Below are 19,355 nucleotides of genomic sequence, written 5' to 3' on the forward strand. Positions count from 1 at the left end.
ATTTGGCTTGGGCTCATGGCTCATCATTACATTGGTATTGATTGTTTGAGTATGGTTCAGATAACTCTTTTCGAATGCGAGGTGTGAATGAGCTGGATTTGGAGAAGTGTAGGTGAGAACAAGTGTGGGAGAGAGAGGATGTGCTGGTGTGAATGGCCTTTAAGGGCTAGGGATTTAACCTTATTAGCCTTTAGAAAAAAATAAAATGAAGATAAGCCCTTCACAACCCCTTCTTTATTCTCTAGTTGCAATGCATTGGATGGGGCAGCCAGCTCTGAGGTCTGTTGAAATGAGATTTGTCAAATATCTTCCTTCTTGTCCTCTATTTCCAACATCACTCTTTTGTTGTCCTTTATCATGTCACCCGATTGGTTCAGTCTTTCAATTGATCCTAGCAATCTTTGTCATTGGTCCATGGAAGCTGCAGCAGTGTCAGCAAGTCCTACCTCCAACAATTCATCTCGAGAAGCAGAGTAGCTATTTGTGAATATTGGTTTCCTCACTTCATTTTTCACATTGTTTAAGTTTGACTTGTACTATTTGAGCTTTGCCACAAAAGGACAGACTTTTGATTTGGCTGTAGATGTAGAGACGAGCTCAAGCTCAACCGCCAAGACCCATGGACCACTTATTGTTTTGAGCATTTCAAGCCGAGCACTAATGGCCACCTCTCACATAGCCAATGCACAATCTCTCTACGAGCGTAGTGATCTTACCACCATGACCGATCGAGTTGCCTCCTCTCTTGAGCACTCTAATAGCTCCACGATCCAAGTGAAAGCTTCAAGCAAGCTTGATCCTCAAGCTCCACGTTCCAAGCTCCATTGCCACGAGCAAGAGAAGAGAAGAGAAGAGAAGAGAAGAGAAGAAGAGAGGAGAAGATGAAGAGCTTCTCCACTACGGTCCCTCACCCTCACACAGTCACTCTCTCACACTCCCTCTCTCAAACACAAGCTCAAGCAAGCAAAAACAAGAAGAAGAAGAAGAAGAAGAAGAAGAAGAAGAAGAAGAGGAGAGATACTTTTGGCCACACACAAGAATGAGCTCTCATTCACTTTTTGAACTTTATATACATGCCCTAAAATCCCATGGGTATCCATCCCCTTTTTACATGGCCAACCATACCCTACTAGGCCCTTTTTTCCATTGTCCTCCTATCTTCCTAGCTTCCTTCCTACCGCCCATCTACCTTTACAATTTGTACAGGTGAGAGCTGGGTGAGAGCCCTGGGAGCCCAACGCTCTTAAATTAAATCATGATGCACCTTGCGCTCTTTTACAAAGGTATTGACTTGCGTTTTTTCTTGTGCGCTTTTCTCCTTGATTTTGGACTTTTCTGTGCTTCTTGTGTTTCCATGTTTTTCTTGGCATGCCTTCGTCTTCCGTCTCACTTTTGCCTTGGCCTTGTCTTCTGCCTTAGATTTTTCCAAATTTTCACCTTGTTGTTTGAGGGTTAACATTACCCCCCTCCTAGATAAGTGCCAGTCCCATGGTACTAATGTAGAGTGGTTGGAAGGGGTGATGGGTGTAGCCAAATGGATTTTTTTGAGTTTGTATACAAGCCTTTGCCGGGGATGGTGTCGGGTGGACCAGACCTTGAAATTGAAGATATAGTTGGGGGCATGTCCTTTTCTGTTTTATTGTTGTTGAGGGGATTCTTCCTTTGAAATTCAAGATAAAGTTGGACTGATCCCTACCTTCTCCTGTGTTGTTCTAAATGATCTTCTTCATTCACTTTTTGATTGGATCTGCCTCGATCTACCTCTACCTCGGTTTGCCTTCATGGAAACCTTGTCGCATAAAATGGCCCCTCTTGTAGGTGGTTGCTAGTATCGAGACATTGCGGTTTTGAGCTTATGAGGATTCGATGAGAAAGGGTATATATGTGAGTCGATGATGACGGGGCTGTAGAGGAATTGATCTTGGGAAGAAACAAATCACCCGGTTAAGGTGGTGGGGGCCAGGGGCATATTGCATGGATGATGGGGTCACCGAAGTCGATGGTTGAGGCCTTTGTTTGTACCTGAAAAGAAAAGAAGGTGCACTGCCTGGGGGTGTCTTTGCCTTATCGTGGAGTGCACAGTACATGTGCTTGTGGAACTGGGAGATGGGTGGGCTAACAAGCCCTCGGTGGTGTCCCACACTTGAGGACCCAATTTGTGCATAAGGGAGGTATGGTGCAAGGGGCTTAGGGTGACAAGTCTAACCATAGGCAAGAATTACCTTCCTAGGTATGTCCTACCCTTGATGTGCCCTAAGCATGTGTCGTGGGGAATAAAAAAGGGCTAGGGGATGAGACACGAAGCCGGCCGACTGAGGCCATTGGATGCACCTAACTTGAGAACTCCTAGATGCAGTGACTATGACCCTTGTGCATCGTGGTGTGTCTACGTGTGATATCTCTTTTCATTTCCATGTTCTGTGATTGCCTTTTTGCTTCGTACCTCCTTGTCTTTCTTTTTCTTATCCTCCTTATCTTTTTCTTTTTCTTTTCTTTTTCTTTTGCTTTTTTTTGTGTCCAAGTTACATGGTTGTGATAGAAGTTAGTCTTCGTCATCAAAGTGAGGTGGAGAAGGGGGCCGAATAGATTTGTTAAGGAATTGATGGCTTTGGAGGTACCCCTTGAGGTTTAGGTGGACCTAAAGGGTGGGGGTGGAGAGGAATGGATGATTGCAGGGTGCGAAGCGGATATCATTCATATCCTCTAGAAGAGCTAAGCAAAATGAAGATAATAGAGCAACTCGGGGGTGGGGTCTTGCCTAAGGAGTATCCTAAGTATTCTAAGGTAATTATAAGTAGTAATAAAGGTAGGATGGGAGCATGAAGAGAATTCGTTGGTGAAGTGGATTAGGGTATCATACAAGTTCTCTGATGTGAAGACGAGGGCATCTTCATATGTAGTACAATGAGGATTATAAATTATAGGAAAATTGTAGCGGTCTTGGACATTGGAGTCAAATCCACTCCCACCCTTCGAGGGTAGGGCATAAAGGTTGGGTCATTACGCTCGAAGGGTTGAGTGTAGGCCATCCAAGTGTCAGGTTGGCGTTGCAGACCCTTCTTCTCCATTTAGGTTGACATTCATAGCCAGGCACAAAGCTTGGCACTTCAAAAACCTTATTCTACCAAAATTCAGCATTTTCAGTGGCCCATAATGTGGGGTTCTGCTCGCTCTCCTCTAGCCATTTCTGTTTGAGCCTACTTCCAATGTCAATCACCCCCTCCACCACCTTGATGGCCAAAACCCTAGCAAGGTGGTGGGGAATTGGAAGTTAAAGTCAAAGGGGCTCTTGGACTTTTTTTTTGCCTCTCCCCCAGATTACAAGGTCAGTGTGGAAGCTTGCTAGGGCATCATCCTCGCATGGTGGGATAGGTGTGCGGGGTGCCCTCACTCCCTTGGGATTCCATTCTCTCCTTGTCTCCTCCACCATTTGTTTTCTTCTTTTCCTCAGTGCCACCTTTCTTTCTGTGGAGATGTCTGCGTGTTATTGCTCTTTAGGAGGTCGCGGGGAAGGAGGCAATGGGGCAAGCTCTTCTTCATGTGGTCCCATTCCAAAGTTCACATCCACCTCCCTCTATTGGCTTGGCTCATGTTGCCCTTCTTCGATGAACCCAAGTGCGTCCACTTCCTGCAAGGTTAGGCCTGCCAATAGGAGGTAATGGCATTGCTCTTCCAGGCTTGGTCCTACTTTCAACGCTCTACAAGCCATTCCCAGTTTCCTTTTCATGGCTTCTCTGCCTGGGTGATATCCAATAGAGTATCCAAGAAGGTGCGTTGCTGCATTTGGAAGCTCACTTGCACGGCATGCGCTCTGCTTTCAGCAAGTATTTTTTCTTTTTCTACTTGAGCGACAGTGTGCCAAAGCTTTAACTCTTTGTTCATTCTGGTTATCCCATTCTTGTGCTCTCCTTTCCAAGTCTTCGAGGCTTTTCCCGTGCCTTTGAGCTAGCACTGTTAGCCTTCATTTTTTATCTTCCATTTCTCCCTTTAGCTTCTGATGCTCTTTCTGTGCCAAGGTAGCTTCTGGGGTTAATCTCTCCACCTCTCTTTCATACGTGCGAGCTCTTTTCTCCCTTAGCACCTCCAGTTCTTCTATGTCTTTAGTGATTTTCTCTATTTCACCTTGCAAATATTCATAGCGTGCCACAATCTCTTCATTGTGATATTATACGCGTCGTACGGCCTAGATTTCTTCATTTAATTGCACATGCCATTCTGCTTTTGTCTCTTCTTTAGCTTGTTGTGCATTTTAGGAGCCGAATTTAAGCTGATCTAGAAGGAGTGCGAGCTCGTTTTAAAGCAGAAACACGGCCAGGACGAGTCAACGAGCCAATTTTCATGAAAAATCAAACGGAGGCCCATGGCCGAGCTAGAGTTTTCCTAGATGCGTTTCGACATCAGGAATCCAATGCAAGTCTAGGTTCATCAATCGGAGATCGTTTGACCTCCCATTTAATCCCCGCAAGGTTTGGTATTATAAAGCAGCTACTAGATCGAAAAGCCGTAAAGTGCATGGGAGAGGCCAGCTTTTGATGGACTTTGACGCCACGAAGCCGCAGTCCAATCGGATTGCAAATCTGAGTTCATTTGAGTCTTCAAAATTGAAAAATCCACTTGCGAGACAATGTGAACACAAAAAGATGAACCGGTTATTTTAATGTTTTAAACCTTAGGCTTAATAAAAGCCTTGAAACTAATGCAAAACCTGTGGAACAAAGGGAAGCATCAATGTGCCTCCTCATTTTTGCTCAATGCCTCTCCGATTCAAACCCGTTTGAAAAGAGAGAAGAAGAATCTCGATCAGGGCAGAGAGAGGAACAAGATGCCTGTAATCTTGCCCGTTTTAATGGAGGATTTAAAAATCTCATTTTTTAGTCTTTCTCTCTCCTCCCTCTCTCTCCTCTCTATGGGTTGTTTATGTGCATTATCTTGGAGGAGGAATCGTGAAGGAGATTGAAGCAAATGATGATGGAGATTAATGGAGATACTGAAGATTGATGTGCAACATGAAATTGAGAGCAATGGCGGCTCCCTCCACTGGTCACGCAATCATTCAATGGAACATAAAATTGAATTTCAATATGTTGAAGTGATTGGTATAAGGAAAAGTAAAAAATAAAAGTTATTATTTTCAAATAAATACTAAAAAATAAGAGAAAATAGAGAAAAAATAGAAATACGCTTCATAAAAATTTTAAAAAAATACAATGAGTGTTTGTGAGTGTATGGTAGTGGCAGAGCATGAGGTTTAGCCTCAATTTTTCCTATCTCTTTGTCAAAGTTTATGATTTGTTGCTTTTCCTACATCAAAACATGACAAAATGAACCCCTACACCTATGCAACAGAAGCACTACCTAAATGTAGGGAATGGGGTGTTTGAATAATGCGATTTGGGTACCCTTTAGTGTTGATTTTTCTGATGCATATCATGATATAGAGTTCATAGTTAATTAAGAGGATAGTAGCATGAGCCTTGTCTCGGTGCTATCCTTACATCGCCGCAATGAGTTAGTGAATGAGCATTGGAAAGCCTGGTTGTGTACGATACATTTCTAATTGAAAATTATGTTTGAGTAAATTAGGATCGGTCCACTTTTTCATGTGCATATCAACCATGGTATCAAAATATAAAGAACTAGATGCATAGCACCTATTTTTTGTTATGATGGCCTACGCTTGAGTGTGTGAAGACGTCCTAAGTTGTAGGCTAATCAATCGTTCTTGGGAAATTATTTGGTAAGGGCACATGGTATCTCCTAGAATATGTTCAAAATGAAAGAGTGGAGCTTGTATCGTGTGTACTTTATGCTTGAGTGATGCATCTTGGGGCCAATCCTCGAGGTATAGGAGAGTCGCAGTGGAGCCGTGGCAGTCAGCCGAGAGGTGCTTCCCTATGTGTGTGATACGATGTATTATGCCTATATATTATGCGATCTCCCTCTAAGGAGAAGGGATGATAAACATTGGACTATGACCTAGTACAAACACATTTAGTGTAGAGTGAATCTTAGACGCTCCTGGTCGTGAGGCCGTGTGGTGGGGTTGTTTGGTGTGTGCATGAGGTTCGGCTAGTGCCATAGCCAGTGCCAGCTCATTTTAGATCCCAGACTGGTGCGTTTGTCGAGAGCTACCTATAAGTGGCAGTTTTTGAATCTAGGTTGTAAAGGGATCTAAGTTTATAATTTCTATTAGTAGTGTGCTAAGCTGCCCATAAAATGGGGTTCGTTCAAGGATGGAAAACCTTGGCTTTCCCTATACAAAACTTACTAATGGATTTAGTTAGTTATGTAGAGCATGAGTCCTCTACAGAAGATAATTTAGGTGATGATAAGAGTAACCACTTATTGGTTACCCCATCCTCTAATGCGATGGCATGTCACCTTGGTGTGGTCTCTACCCAAGAGAAATCATGTATAACCATCCATCAATCTAGAGGGCATGGAACAAGTATGTTGGAAGCTATGGCAATCATGGCATCAACAAGTGATTATGCTAAAGCCGTAGTGCCATGGGAAATACTCGACATACAATGGAGTGTAGTTATGGCTAAAACATCCCATGTGGTGGGGTATCATGCCAAAATTTTAGGTATCATAAGGATGCTAGAAAAACTAGTTGTAAAGGGAAAACTGTTGCTTAAAAGGCACGGTCCCCGGGTCCTAAGTGCTAAGGATAAGTTTGCTTTTGATGAGAGGCAAAAGCTCCTAAATAAAGGCATCATGGAACTACCTAGGAAGGGGCAAGATATGGAAGATCCTCTAAGAAAGGATCGAAATGACATGCTAAGAGCTATAGGACTCCCTAGACCACTCTATGAGTTGGCAGAAAGGGATGACAATGATAATTTTAGCCTCCCTACACCATTAAAGGTGGAAAACGAAAGAGGTTGGAGACCCAAAGACACTAGAGTTAGGTCATGAATATGAAGATTTTAATGGCCCAGTGCTAATCCCAAAGGAGAGGACTAAATGCCCTCCTCCTTATAGGGATCTCCTAGTATTTCATGGGTTGGTAAATGAGGACCCAATGTTGCACTTAAAAGAATAATGTTGCACTTAAAAGAATATGGCCTAACTTTCCTTGCAAGTGGGTTCAATGATATTCATCGAATACTTGTATTTTCTAGCACCTTGAAGGGAGTAGCTAGAAAATTGTACTGGAGCCTCCCAAGGGGGTCTATTAAATCCTTTGAGGAGTTGAGTGATCAATTTTTAGATGAATATGAGAAGAAGGTGTCTATGACCCAAGTTTTAGGGCAACTGATGCAGATTAGGCACGAGTCCTATCCTTCTGTTAAAGAATACACTAGAGCCTTCGATGATATTCTAAGGCTTTGGCCAAGAAGAGCTACTGCATTGCCAGGTGATGTGCTATGTGAGCTCTTTTTGAGTGGCTTAGAGATTAACATGCAAATCCAAGTGGGAATGCCAAATCCTAAGTCATTATGGGAAGCAAAGATGCATGCCATTGATTATGAGAGACATATTCAGAGATGTTGGGAAAACTTTTAGAGTTTTCCCTGCTCAGTACAAGTGCATCCTAGCTTCCAACCATTTCTACATGGAGATAGCTCACTTGTTGATACCCAGGCAACCTATGAGGGGAATCTCAGTAGCCAAAATATCCAAGCAAAAAATTGCAATAGTAGGGATAATATAACCCCTAAGGATCAAAATATTCCAAGCCCAGCAAGTCCCATCAAGGCTTGCAATGCTTCCATGAGAGGTAGTTGTGACAGTAACATTGATAGAACCATTGGGCCTATGAGTGTGGATAAGTATCCTATGGGAGGTTTTAGTTTTGCTAGTGGAAAGGCTCTAAAGAGACCTTTACCATCTTTAAATGAGTCATGCTTTCGAGTAGATGTTGTTCCTATCAGTAAGAGCATGGTTCCTATAAAAAGGCAATTGCAAAGTGGACAAAGGCAAGTAAAGACATCTCGTGTAGAGAAGATGCGGAATGCCAAAGGGCCACCTGTACTAAATAGAAGCCATAAGGCTGTGAGGCCATCTAGTAATAGTGATAAATCCACAGTGAGTCCATTAGACCAATGTGGGTAGTCAAGGCAGCCTAAGAATGAAAGAAGGAATGTGAGATGGGGTTGAAAACCAAAGATCTCTCAAAATGTGGTTCGTGTGTTAGATACAAGGTCAATAAGGCCATGCAGATATATTGTGATCAATTCCCACATAGGTGTGATAAAAGGCCATAATGATACATCTAAAAATATGCACCGCTCTAGGATATAGTCATGTGATGGGTCTCGGATTGAAACCCTACCTAGTTTGGGTTGCAACATTGACTTATGCCACAAAACCCAAATAGGGAAGGTTCGAATGAGCACCAAGCTGTTATTCTTTCTGCCGAAGGAGCCTCTAAGTCGCTTGAATGACTTGTTCATTTGGATGACAATAAATGTGGGACATGAGAGCCCAATGATGTCATTCACCTAGCCAATGGTACCCAAGGAAGGATAGGCCATGTCGAGATTATATCAGTAGAAAGGCTTGGGCTAGTGGATTTACAAGAGCCCAAGATCAAACCTTGAGCTACGTGGCATGAGTAGCATGGGGCTAGCCGTCCTATTGTATGTTATCCTTGGTATCTTGGTTAGTTTGATAGAATGTGGTGTATATGCCAAGAAGACCATGTATTGCATGGATTAGAATGACCTATCCATTTTAGGCCAAGAGGGCCATTTGTCTATGTAGTGCAGGTGCATTTTACAGTTTTCTATTTTAGTGTTGCGCCAAACGGATTACGTGGAACTAGGGGGAGCCTTTATTGTGTCAAAGCTTCTTGTGTCCCAATCCAAGTGATATCTTTCCTTTTACGAGTACCATTCTTTTATGTTATATGTGTCTGTGTACTTGTGAGGGATTTCATTTTCTTGTTGGGGACCAGCAATCAAGGCATGAAGTCCCAGGTATAGGTTAGTATGTCTCTGGGAGGTCTGAGTAGTCCTTGCCTCCTGTAAAGTTATTGTCAAGCATTAAAAATAACTTTTTTAGAAGGCAATCCTAGTGACCCTGTTCTGCTGACCTACTAGGCGGCCGTTCTAGGAGTTCTTGTTAGTTATGAGGCAGTTAGAAAAGTCTGCCATACAAAATGATGATGCAAAGAAGCAAAATCCTGAATAACTGAAGAATAAAAATATACAGCAGTGTGTAAAAAGGGATTCTAGCCCCTCTAAAAATAGAAAAGGAAAGAAAGAAAAATCCTTGAGCAGTTGTTCATCACCTTGCGAAGGCTTGGTAGGTTCCTGGGGACGAGATAAGACCTGGGGCCGATGCCTTGTCTTCCTGGGGGTGGCATCTTGCCGACATTTTTTATTTTTTAAAAAATAAGAGAAGGTTGGAGAAAAAATAAAAGTGAGAGTCAGAAAATGATTAAGCGTCACCTTGCGAGGGCTTGGTAGGCTCTTGAGTATCAAGATAGATGCTAAGGCTGATGCCCTATTCTCCTTGGGTCACTACGCTCAGCTCCCTCCTTTTTACACGCCCGAGTATGGAAAATAAAGGCCTAAAAGGAGAATGTGCTAAGAGAAAATATTTCTTGATTAGGCTATGAGAGTCCTTGCCTAGTAGGAGTACCTAGTTGAGTTGTCCTCAGCTAGGGCGGTAGTTTAGACCACCACTTAAGGCGACCTCTTTGATAGTTCTTGTTCATGTGCATTATCTTGAAGGAGGAATCGAGAAGGAGATTGAAGCAAATGATGATGGAGATTAATGGATATGCTAAAGATTGATATGCAGCATGGAATTGAGAGCAATGGAGGCTCCATCCACTAGTCACACAGTCATTCAATGCATCTCAAGTTTCGTAGAAACACGGTATGACTATTTTTTATGAAAAAAATAAAGGTTTTTTTATCTTTTATGATGGAAATGATGTTCTTATGTGATGAATTTTTTTTTAGTGTTAGTTGCATCATGTTTAATTAATTTTTATCAGAAAATTTTGATTTCATAATGATTTACATGCACTATTTAAATCTCGCAAAACCCGATTTGCGGTTTTTAAGGGTAAAATGATGGTTTTGTCGTTTCGGGTCGGTGAAATGTGTTTCTTTGGGGAGAAATTGAATACTAAATTGAATTTCAATATGCCAAAATGATTGGTATTAAAAAAAGTAAAAAATGATAGTGATTATTGTCAAATAAATGCTAAAAATAAGAAAAAAATATGAAAAAAATAAAAATATGCTTCATAAAAATAAGGAAAAATACAATGAGTGTTTGTGAATGTATGGTAGTTGCAGAGCATGAGGTTTAGCCTCATTTTTCCCTATATCTTTGTCAAAGTTCATGATTTATCACTTTTCCTACATCAAAACATGACAAAATGAACCCCTACACCTATGCAACGGAAGCACTACCTAAATGTAGGGGGTGGGGCGTTTGAATGATGCAATTTGGGTATCATTTAGTGCTAATTTTGCTGATTCATATCATGTTCTTCTTTCCAACTGAGGTTGCGTCAAGGTTGTTAGGCCCTTGCAATGATATGTCGGCCTGCTTTGTCTACGTGCGGGTCATGACATGCAGTGGGATAGGCATGGCCTCCCCATCGAGTGTCTCAACACCAAACAACCCCAATGGAATCGATGGCTAATTTTCCAAACTAAAGAATGGCCTCTGTGTAGGGCAATTGACAAAGAGATGAGTGATTCCACACTTAGCACATCTTAAGTCAACCTTATCTCTATTTGCTTACTCCCTCTCGAGGCAACGCGAAGAAATGTGTCCTGGGTGACCGCAAGTCTAAGGCTCTTGGGTTTGTGCTCCTTGGCCTCTCCCTCTCCCTCTACCTAATGCCATCACCAGTACTGGTCAGTAATCCATAAGGACCACGTTCCTTCTTCATCGTATGATACATATGGGTTTACATAAGGCTTGTCTCGCTGCTAAGCTCGTCCACATAATGGAGTGGAGTATCACTTGCCGGATGGGTCATGTAGGGTCCATGTGGTCTAGGGATACATGTAGAATTTATCTCCATTCTAGGGAATGACAACTTAGCATCATTAGGCACAAGGAGGGCCAATGGGACTCCCTTTCCAAAGAAGTTAGATGGCGTATTTGCAAGGTAGGGTTGACTGTAAGGTTGCGGGTATGGGAGTCTTCGAGGTAGTCAACAATGCATGGCCTAATAGCCAAACCTACCACAATTAGTGCAAGGTCATGACCTAGGGTCTTTACACTCTACTGGCAACTGGTTTTCACTACAACGCACACATTGGACATGTTTGCACATTGGTCGTCTCATCATCTCCTGCAGTTTCGCTATGTCCATCCTAATCTATGCTAGCTATTGTCCTGAATCAGTGCCCTTCCCTTTGTCCTACGCACTTGATCCTGCTCTCTCACTCGGCGTTGAGACCCTCTCAAAACTTGTGCCACTGGACTCTTCTCAATTCAAGCCTTTGGAGCTTCTTTCCTTGAGCTGGTTAACCACTCTAATAGCTTCTTCAAAGACCCTTGCCAGTGCGTCTCACTATAAGCTCGAGTTGTCGGCCAAGGCTTTGTAGAGCTCTTCACTTTGTATTCTGTTGATGAATACCGTGGATACTGCTCTTTTGGTTGGTCTCTTATCCATAGGGATTCTCTTGAAGGGGCTCCTCACACGGTCACATAATCTCGAATATCCTCTTTCTATCTCTACTTGACGTTCATGAGTTGCACTAGCAGGTTATCAAAGTACCCAAGTTCGAAAAATCTCTTAATGAAGAGATTTTTCAGGCCATTGAAATTGGCACGCCCTATAGCATCCAAACTCGTGTACCAACACACCCTTGTCATCTAAGCATAGTCTGAAAGCTTGGGAGCATTGAATAGGATCAGTGAGGCCATTGGCCTTGCAGACTTGCTCGAACTGTTCCACAAAGTTGTATATCATTTTCTTGGTATTTGTCCAGCTACTTTGCTACCACAAGAATTTTTTATTGGCTCTTAGAGCCTTGGTTGACTCCTAACCCCTCTAGTAGCAATGTTGCTAATGTTGCAGTGCTTTGCTCTACTATCGTGTTATCTAGCAGCCGCTTTGTTAGGCACAAGCTCCTAGTTTTTTGGTCCTAGTTGTACACGGCTAGGCCCTACAAAGCCTTGTGTGCCAGCTTCCTCTCCTCCTCGAGATACGCTATAATGTCCTCTATAGGTCCACCGTGGTGTTCTAGCCAAGTTTGAGCGTCGTATTTGTTCACTAATTGTTGGACTGCCTCAAGAAAGTCTCCTAGGTCAAGTTCCTCGTTGCTTCTACGGCTTGAACTACCCTCTTCCATTTCTAATACTTCTTGTTACACCAAGTTGTCGATCAAGTTGATGAGGTCGTGTAGGTCCACTTCCCCAATAGTGTCAGTCCTCGCTATGTTTGGCTCTTCTATCGTGTTCCTCGCCTAATCCTACTTTTGGGGATTCGATTACCCGCCTATATCTTGGGATCTTCTCTTATTGGTGGGTTCCTTCAAGTTCTTATGTCTGGGTGAGTTCCTTGTTAATTACAACCAGTTCTCAACTTACTCTCACTCTGTCCATGTGTGTGCATGTGTACTCTTTTCTGTACACTATGTGAAATCAAGCTTTTAGCTCTTCTCAAGTGTGTTTCGACAATTGGAAATCAAAGTGAGTGAGAAAACAATGTGTCTAGGAAACTCTAGCACTCTCGTCACTAGTTTAGTCTGATAGGCTTGTATGCTCGATTTCTGGTCATCCTCGTTGGTTCATAGGGTTCTTCACTATGCCCTCCGCTCAGTCAAGATTCATTCGGGCTCTACGACTCCACTTGATGTCGTTAGCAGACCAGATCATTGGATGGCCAACTAGTGTCGCCTCTACGTTTGCGTCTCACCAATTCCTTTGTTTCTTATGCCAGAAAGACGTCTCAAGCATATGTATGGTCTTTGATGTTCATATGGGGCCGGTGTCTAAGCAGGTCTGGTCCAAACTTTTAAAAATTCTAGGAAAATCAAACAAGACCCAACAAGTTCGAATTGCATGGGCCGAGTGACTGACTCGGATGGGCCGAGCGACCAAGTGAGACTGGGCCGAATTAGGCTAGGTTGAATAACACCATGCTTGAGTGGCCGAGGCCGAATATGAAATTTGGATGGGCTAAGTGACTGAAGGCCGAGTACCTAGTTTGGCCGAGTGGATGACTCGGACGGGCCGAGTAGGAGTGGGCGGAATGGTAAGTGTCTGAATGTGCATGGGTTGAGGGCCGAATTTTCATGCATCCAAGTAGGATGGGCTGAGTGACTGAATATGAGAGGTCCAAGGGCCAATTCTAAATATGAGAGGTCCGAGGGCCAATTCTGGGATGGCCCAAAATCACGTCACTTGGACAGGCTGAATGCGGCTCATTTTTTCCAAAATGATGAAAAAATTCGTCGGGCCGAGTGATTATGGGCTTTGCACTTACCTAGTACTTTCAGATCCTACCTATGCATAAAGAAGAAGGTGTCAATATACCTGTAGTGGGCAACAAACTTGTCAACAGCACGATTGAAGTGGATCCATGCAATGGAGCTCTCTCTCTCTCTCTCTCTCTCTCTCTCTCTCTCTCTCTCTCTCTCTCTCTCAACTAGGGTTTCAAATGAGCTCTCCCTTGGCCTCTTGGCTATTAAACCCCTTCCCCACAAGGTTCTTGCCACTCCTTCCCCCTCTCTCCTCGACCTCAACCCCCTTAAGCACTCTTTCTTCCCCTTTTTCTTGATTTTTGCCTTGTTATGGCTTGGTTTACAGCAGCAAATCCCATGCTTTTCCAATCAATCTCTTAACCTTATCCTACTCTAAATACAACAAAAACAGAATGCAAAGTACTGAATTGATTTCTCCTATTATTCTATTCATCCAACTATCAAAATAGCCAAAATACTTACTTGTTGTGAAGATCAGAGACCCCAAAATTCCTACCTATCCCAAGCTCCGATTCGGAGATGAAACCCTTACTTTGATGCTCGATTTGAAGCACGTACGTGCTCAAGATTGAATCCGTTGGTCTCAGACACGAAACCAAAATGTAGAAGCAATCGCCAAGACCTACACACCGCTTATTGTTTTAAGAGTTTCAAGCTAAGCACTAATGGCCACCTCTTGCATAGCCGATGTGCTATCGCTCTATGAGTGTAGTGAGCTTACCTCCATGCCCGATTGAGTTGCCTCCTCTCCTAAGCACTCCGGTAGCTCCATGATCCAAGTGCAAGCTTCAAGCAAGCTGATCCTCAAGCTCCACGCTCCAAGCTCCATTGCCACAATTAAGAGAAGAGAAGAAGAGAGGAGAATATGAAGAGCTTCTCCACCACAGTTCCTCACCCTCACACAGTCACTCCCTCACACTCTCACACTCCCTCTCTCAAGCACAAGCTCAAGCAAGCAAGAACAAGAAGAATAAGAATAAGAGGAGAGCTACTTTTAGCCACTCACAAGAATGAGCTGTCGTTCACTTTTTGAACTTTATATACATGCCCTAAAATCCCATGGGCATCCATCCCTTTTTACATGGCCGTTGGCCATGGTCTAGGCCCTTTTTTCCATTGTTCTCCTATCTTCCTATCTTCCTTCCTACCGCCCATCTACCTTTACAATTTGCACGCAGGTGAGAGCCCCGTCGCTCTTAAATTAAATCATGATGCACCTTGTGCTCTTTTACAAAAGTATTGACTTGCACTTTTTCTTTTACGCCTTTCTCCTTGATTTAGAACTTTTCTATGCTTCTTGTGTTTCCATATTTTTCTTGGCATGCCTTCGTCTTCCGTTTCACTTTTGCATTGGCCTTGTCTTCTGCTTTAGATTTTCCACCTTGTTTGTCTGAGGGTAAATAGCAGACTTTTGGCCCCCAAGTCCATTTTGTCTTAGGGTTAATAGCAGACTTTTGGCTTCCAAGTACATTTTGCGGATCAGAGAATCTCTTTTACAGCTTAGATCCACTATTTGTTGGTCTCACCGTTGTTTTCAGTCATTCCTCCAATCTTGCATTTCACTCTGCAAGTTCTTGTTTCTTTTGTTCTCTGATAAGAGCCGCCAAGGAGTCACACTTTCTCCAAAGATTGGTGGAGAGCTCGAAATACTGCCTCTCGTAGCCATTGAAGTTCTCGCTCATTGTTAGAGGCTTCTCTCTTTGCTATCATATCTTTTGAGATTGAGTCCAAGGAGATGGAATAGGAAGGAATTGACGATCCTCTGATGCCTTGATCCCTCCCTCCCTTCTTCTTCTACCGATTGTCCTTTTCAAGGCTATGGATGCAACATGGTATCGATCCATTTCCTTGCCAAAACCAAGGGTACTAATACACTACACAAGCAAATTGTCCCAAAAGCTTGTCCTGGAGCCTCTCTTATGTCCGCATGTCTCTCTTACATAACAGAACAACAGCACCATCATCACAAGGTTGGCAGCGTCTTTTACAGCCATGCCCTGTTTCACATAGAAAGAGAGAGACATTGGAATGAAAGTGGACTTTGTACAAGGAGAAGAATGAAGGAAGGACAAATTGTAGATCTTGCAAAGAAGAAGAAATCACACGGTTAGCTACCTAGCTCAGCCATGTCTCTAATACCATGTTGAGAATCATGGACCTAGAACTAGATGAGCTATGGTGGATGCAAATCAAACACACAATACATGATTAGAATGAGAAAGTGTAACTCAAGTGAATTAGGTTCCAAGATAGATTAGCTTGGACTCATAAACACAATCTTAAGTGACTCAAACTAATTGTACCATTCCATTGAAATGAGTGTCAAGTACATGCGTATATAGCTTTTGGGTAGTACCATTGTTCCTCACTCTGCTTATGGGATTTTGGACATCTCTTCCTAGAGCATACATCATTTGTCTATCTTCTAACCTCTTCACGGCATATATCTAGCCTCTATGGGCAAGCATCATTTGCTATTCTCAACACCATTAGAGGCCTAGGCCACTATCCCAGTGGCAAAAAAAAAAGCCAAATGACACAAATTGATGACGAATGATGTGCTAAATCACATGTGCACCTAGCTATGATCATGTCCTTATTCCTCAATCAACAAAGAAAGGTTCTAACCATACCTAGAATCATCAAAAGTGATGGTATAATTGATTTCTGTTGCTTTTGTTCTCTTGACCTGCTACTCTCTCCTATGACCTATTGCTCTCTCTCTCTCTCAATCTCTCACAAGCTCAAATGAGCTCTTTTCCCCTCTTTTCTCTTGTTTTAATGCTCTCTCTTTCTTCCCTTTATGCGCTTTCCTTCTAAGGTATGCAAAATTTATCTTCCTTTCTTTCCCTACTACCTTGCTTCTTGGTTGTTACAAATACTTAGATTTTCTTTCTTCTTTCTTATTTCTTCAATCTTAATGCATCCTACTAATGAAAAACATCCTACCACTAATCTAACTAATATATCTAAATCTTTCAAAACCTAAACTATATAGCAAAGGAGATGAAACATCTTCTAACTCCCTTGCTACTTATCTAAAGCAAGCATTGTCTTGGAGATGAACTCTTACTCCATCACTCAATTTGGAGCACACACAAGCACTCAAGCTTGAATCTACTAGTCCCAAAAATGGAACCAAAATATCATCGCTATCATTAGCAACCACCAAACCCTACGAACTTCTTATCAAGTCAAGCATTTCAAGCGAGTGGCAATGGCTACCTCTAAAATAATCATGCACAATCTCACACAAGGATGTAGTGAGCCTACCATTGAATCTAATCGTTATAGTTCTCTTCCCATCGAATCCTTCGATGGCTCCATAATTCAAGGCATTAACCATCTCCATGCTCCAAGCTCCAATCTCCATAGCCACGCGCATGAGAAAATAGAAGAAGAAGAGAAAAAGAAATAGAAGAAGAAGAGCTTGTCCATGGTCTCTCACTCTCATACACTCACACTCTCCCTCTCTTCCTCTCTCATGCACAAGAAGGAAGCAAGAGTAAGAACAAGAAAAGAGCTAGTTTGCACACACACCAAGAATGAGCTTATCCATTCGCTTTTTGGCTTTTATACATGACCTTATCCCCTTGGGCACCCAACCCATTTTCAAGACTAGCCATTCACCCATGGTCCTCTTTTCCACTCTTTTCCTATTCTTTCCTATTCTCATGGCTCCTTTACATGCGCCTTTTCATTTATAACTTGCATAGGAGGAGGGAGTTTGGTGCTCTTTTTACAAAGGGCTAAAATGCACTTTATCTCTTGTGCACCTTGCTCTTGATTTTTTAAAAGTTTCCCATGTTTCTTGGTCTTCTTTTTCCATCGGACTATCTTCTTATGCTCCTTGTTATGCATACAATTTCAAGATGTTGTTTCCTTGAGCACAAAATGTTCTATAGCATACTCTCGCTATAGCACGAAGAATTTGCTTCATAATTAGCATTTGTTTTGAAATTGGCCCTTTTACCCTAGTCCATGACATAGTGCATGGTGTCAATTTTGGATATGCAAGGCAAAAAAAAGAAAGCACCAAGAAGAAAGAAGCACGTGCACACACACACACAGAGTTTTAACCAATGTTTTTGAGTGATAAAATGTTTTCACGTTATTATCAATCTCCTTCATAACGCTCACAACAAGAGAAATATGATCACGCTTATGTAGAATTAATTTATTGTTTCCAAACTACATTAAACTTTAAAACAAATGAAATTTTCTTTGAAAAGCAACAAAAGAAACCAAATTTGCATAGGGAAAGCCACAATAAACACCTACTATTAACCCAAAAAGGATATTGTGTCTTCTTACATTAGAAAAGAAAGAATGTTGTGATAGATGGATCTAGATTGGGGTGGATGGGAGAAAGAAGCATGTTACTCAAGTAGCTTTAAGGAGTGTTTAGGATGGGTATTTTGTTGGACTTGATTGTTCACCTAATTCAATAGCTTGGAAAGTGGAGTTTGAATGATACTTTTAATAAGCATAATGGTCATAAAAATTTATGGTTGACCATTTATCATAAGCTGCTTAACTATTGTTTCTTTTTTTTTGCGTTGAATGGCAAAAAATGCACTATAGCTTTCAAAAGATTGCATGGTAAAGGGATTTAATAGAAGCTATGTTAAGAGCTTACATTTTATTAAAACTTATTGCTTGGAGTTAATTACTTAATTTTATGAATCTTCAAATTCAATTGCCTTGAAAATTTCAATAATGATGCAAAGCTTCCTTTCTCTAATCAAATCTCCCATTCCAGCAAATGTAACCTACTTACCACCAAGATTGTTGTGCTTGCATAATGGATTTTTAACAAGAATATGCAAAACTATATTTTGGAAAGAATCTTATTGCAAATTTCTTACATGACATAAACTATTTGAATAGTTTGTATTTGACTAAATTTCGCCATTCAACATGTTCTTACTTCTTAGAGATTTCCATTGTTGTAAGTTTAAGATTAACCCAACACACCTCAAAATACTATTGCTCATAGAAAATCATTTGTAAAATCACTAAGTAGCGTAAAGATACACGTCTTTCATTTTTGCAAGAGTACATATAATTTAAACATTTTGATGGCATGTGATCGAGAAAGTTTTAAGGTTCATATTTCATTTTCCTTTCCTTTCATTTTTGCGAGAGTGTATATGATTTAAACTTTTTGATGTGATGTGATCAAGAAAGTTATAAGATGCATATTTCCTTTTTCTTTCATGAAAATAATTGAACTACCATCATTCCCAACAAATAAAGGCCCACATCTCTTTGTGCTAGGTGGGATTGCACCATAGCACTACCTAATTATGTACCATTCTTGAAAGCTGCTCAATGAACTATTTAGGATGGCATGGCATGCAAAGGACTTCTCACCAAGTTCATTAGGTAAGGGGGCCAACCATAAAACACCCAATGAGAAAGTGTATTTTTGAGGGGGATTTCACATTATGTATTTCTTAATAGATTGAATATATGAGCATATAAGGGAGGGACATCAAGAGGAATTGAATGAGTCTGCTGTTGGATTTTTAAATATTAGAATCCTTTATAGAATTTAAGAAATACAATTTTGGGGGTTCCGCAAGGTAATGGTACACTCTTGAACTAATAACGTAACACTATTTGGCAAATCAATGAGTGAAACCTACGTAATATTCTCAACATGTTACCTTTTTTTGGTTACATTACTAGCCCCAAAGTGTTTGCTTTTTGGCATCCTTCCCCTAAATAACTAGTAGGAGTGAGATCTTTGCCCCTCAACATCTAATACTATGACACGTGTCACTATTTGAGAGATCAAAGAAAAGTTATGCATGAGTAGCTCATCCACTTATGACCTTTCAAATGAGTCTCTATATGAGCATGTTGGTATGCATCATGATGTATAAACTTCTAATATCAACCCTACCAAGGCATGCATGCATACCAAGTAGATAT

General features: G+C 41.6%; 1 pseudogene; it reads right to left on the reverse strand.

Moving 5' to 3' along the window:
• Positions 1 to 299: 299 nt before the first annotated feature.
• Positions 300 to 15,097, reverse strand: LOC148021429 (vesicle transport v-SNARE 11 pseudogene; annotated as a pseudogene).
• Positions 15,098 to 19,355: the final 4,258 nt, after the last annotated feature.

The sequence above is a fragment of the Lygodium microphyllum genome, chromosome 18 (genome assembly GCF_053477565.2).
Source record: "Lygodium microphyllum isolate KBCC chromosome 18, Lygodium_microphyllum_v1.1.10, whole genome shotgun sequence".
Classification (NCBI taxonomy): Eukaryota; Viridiplantae; Streptophyta; class Polypodiopsida; order Schizaeales; family Lygodiaceae; genus Lygodium; species Lygodium microphyllum.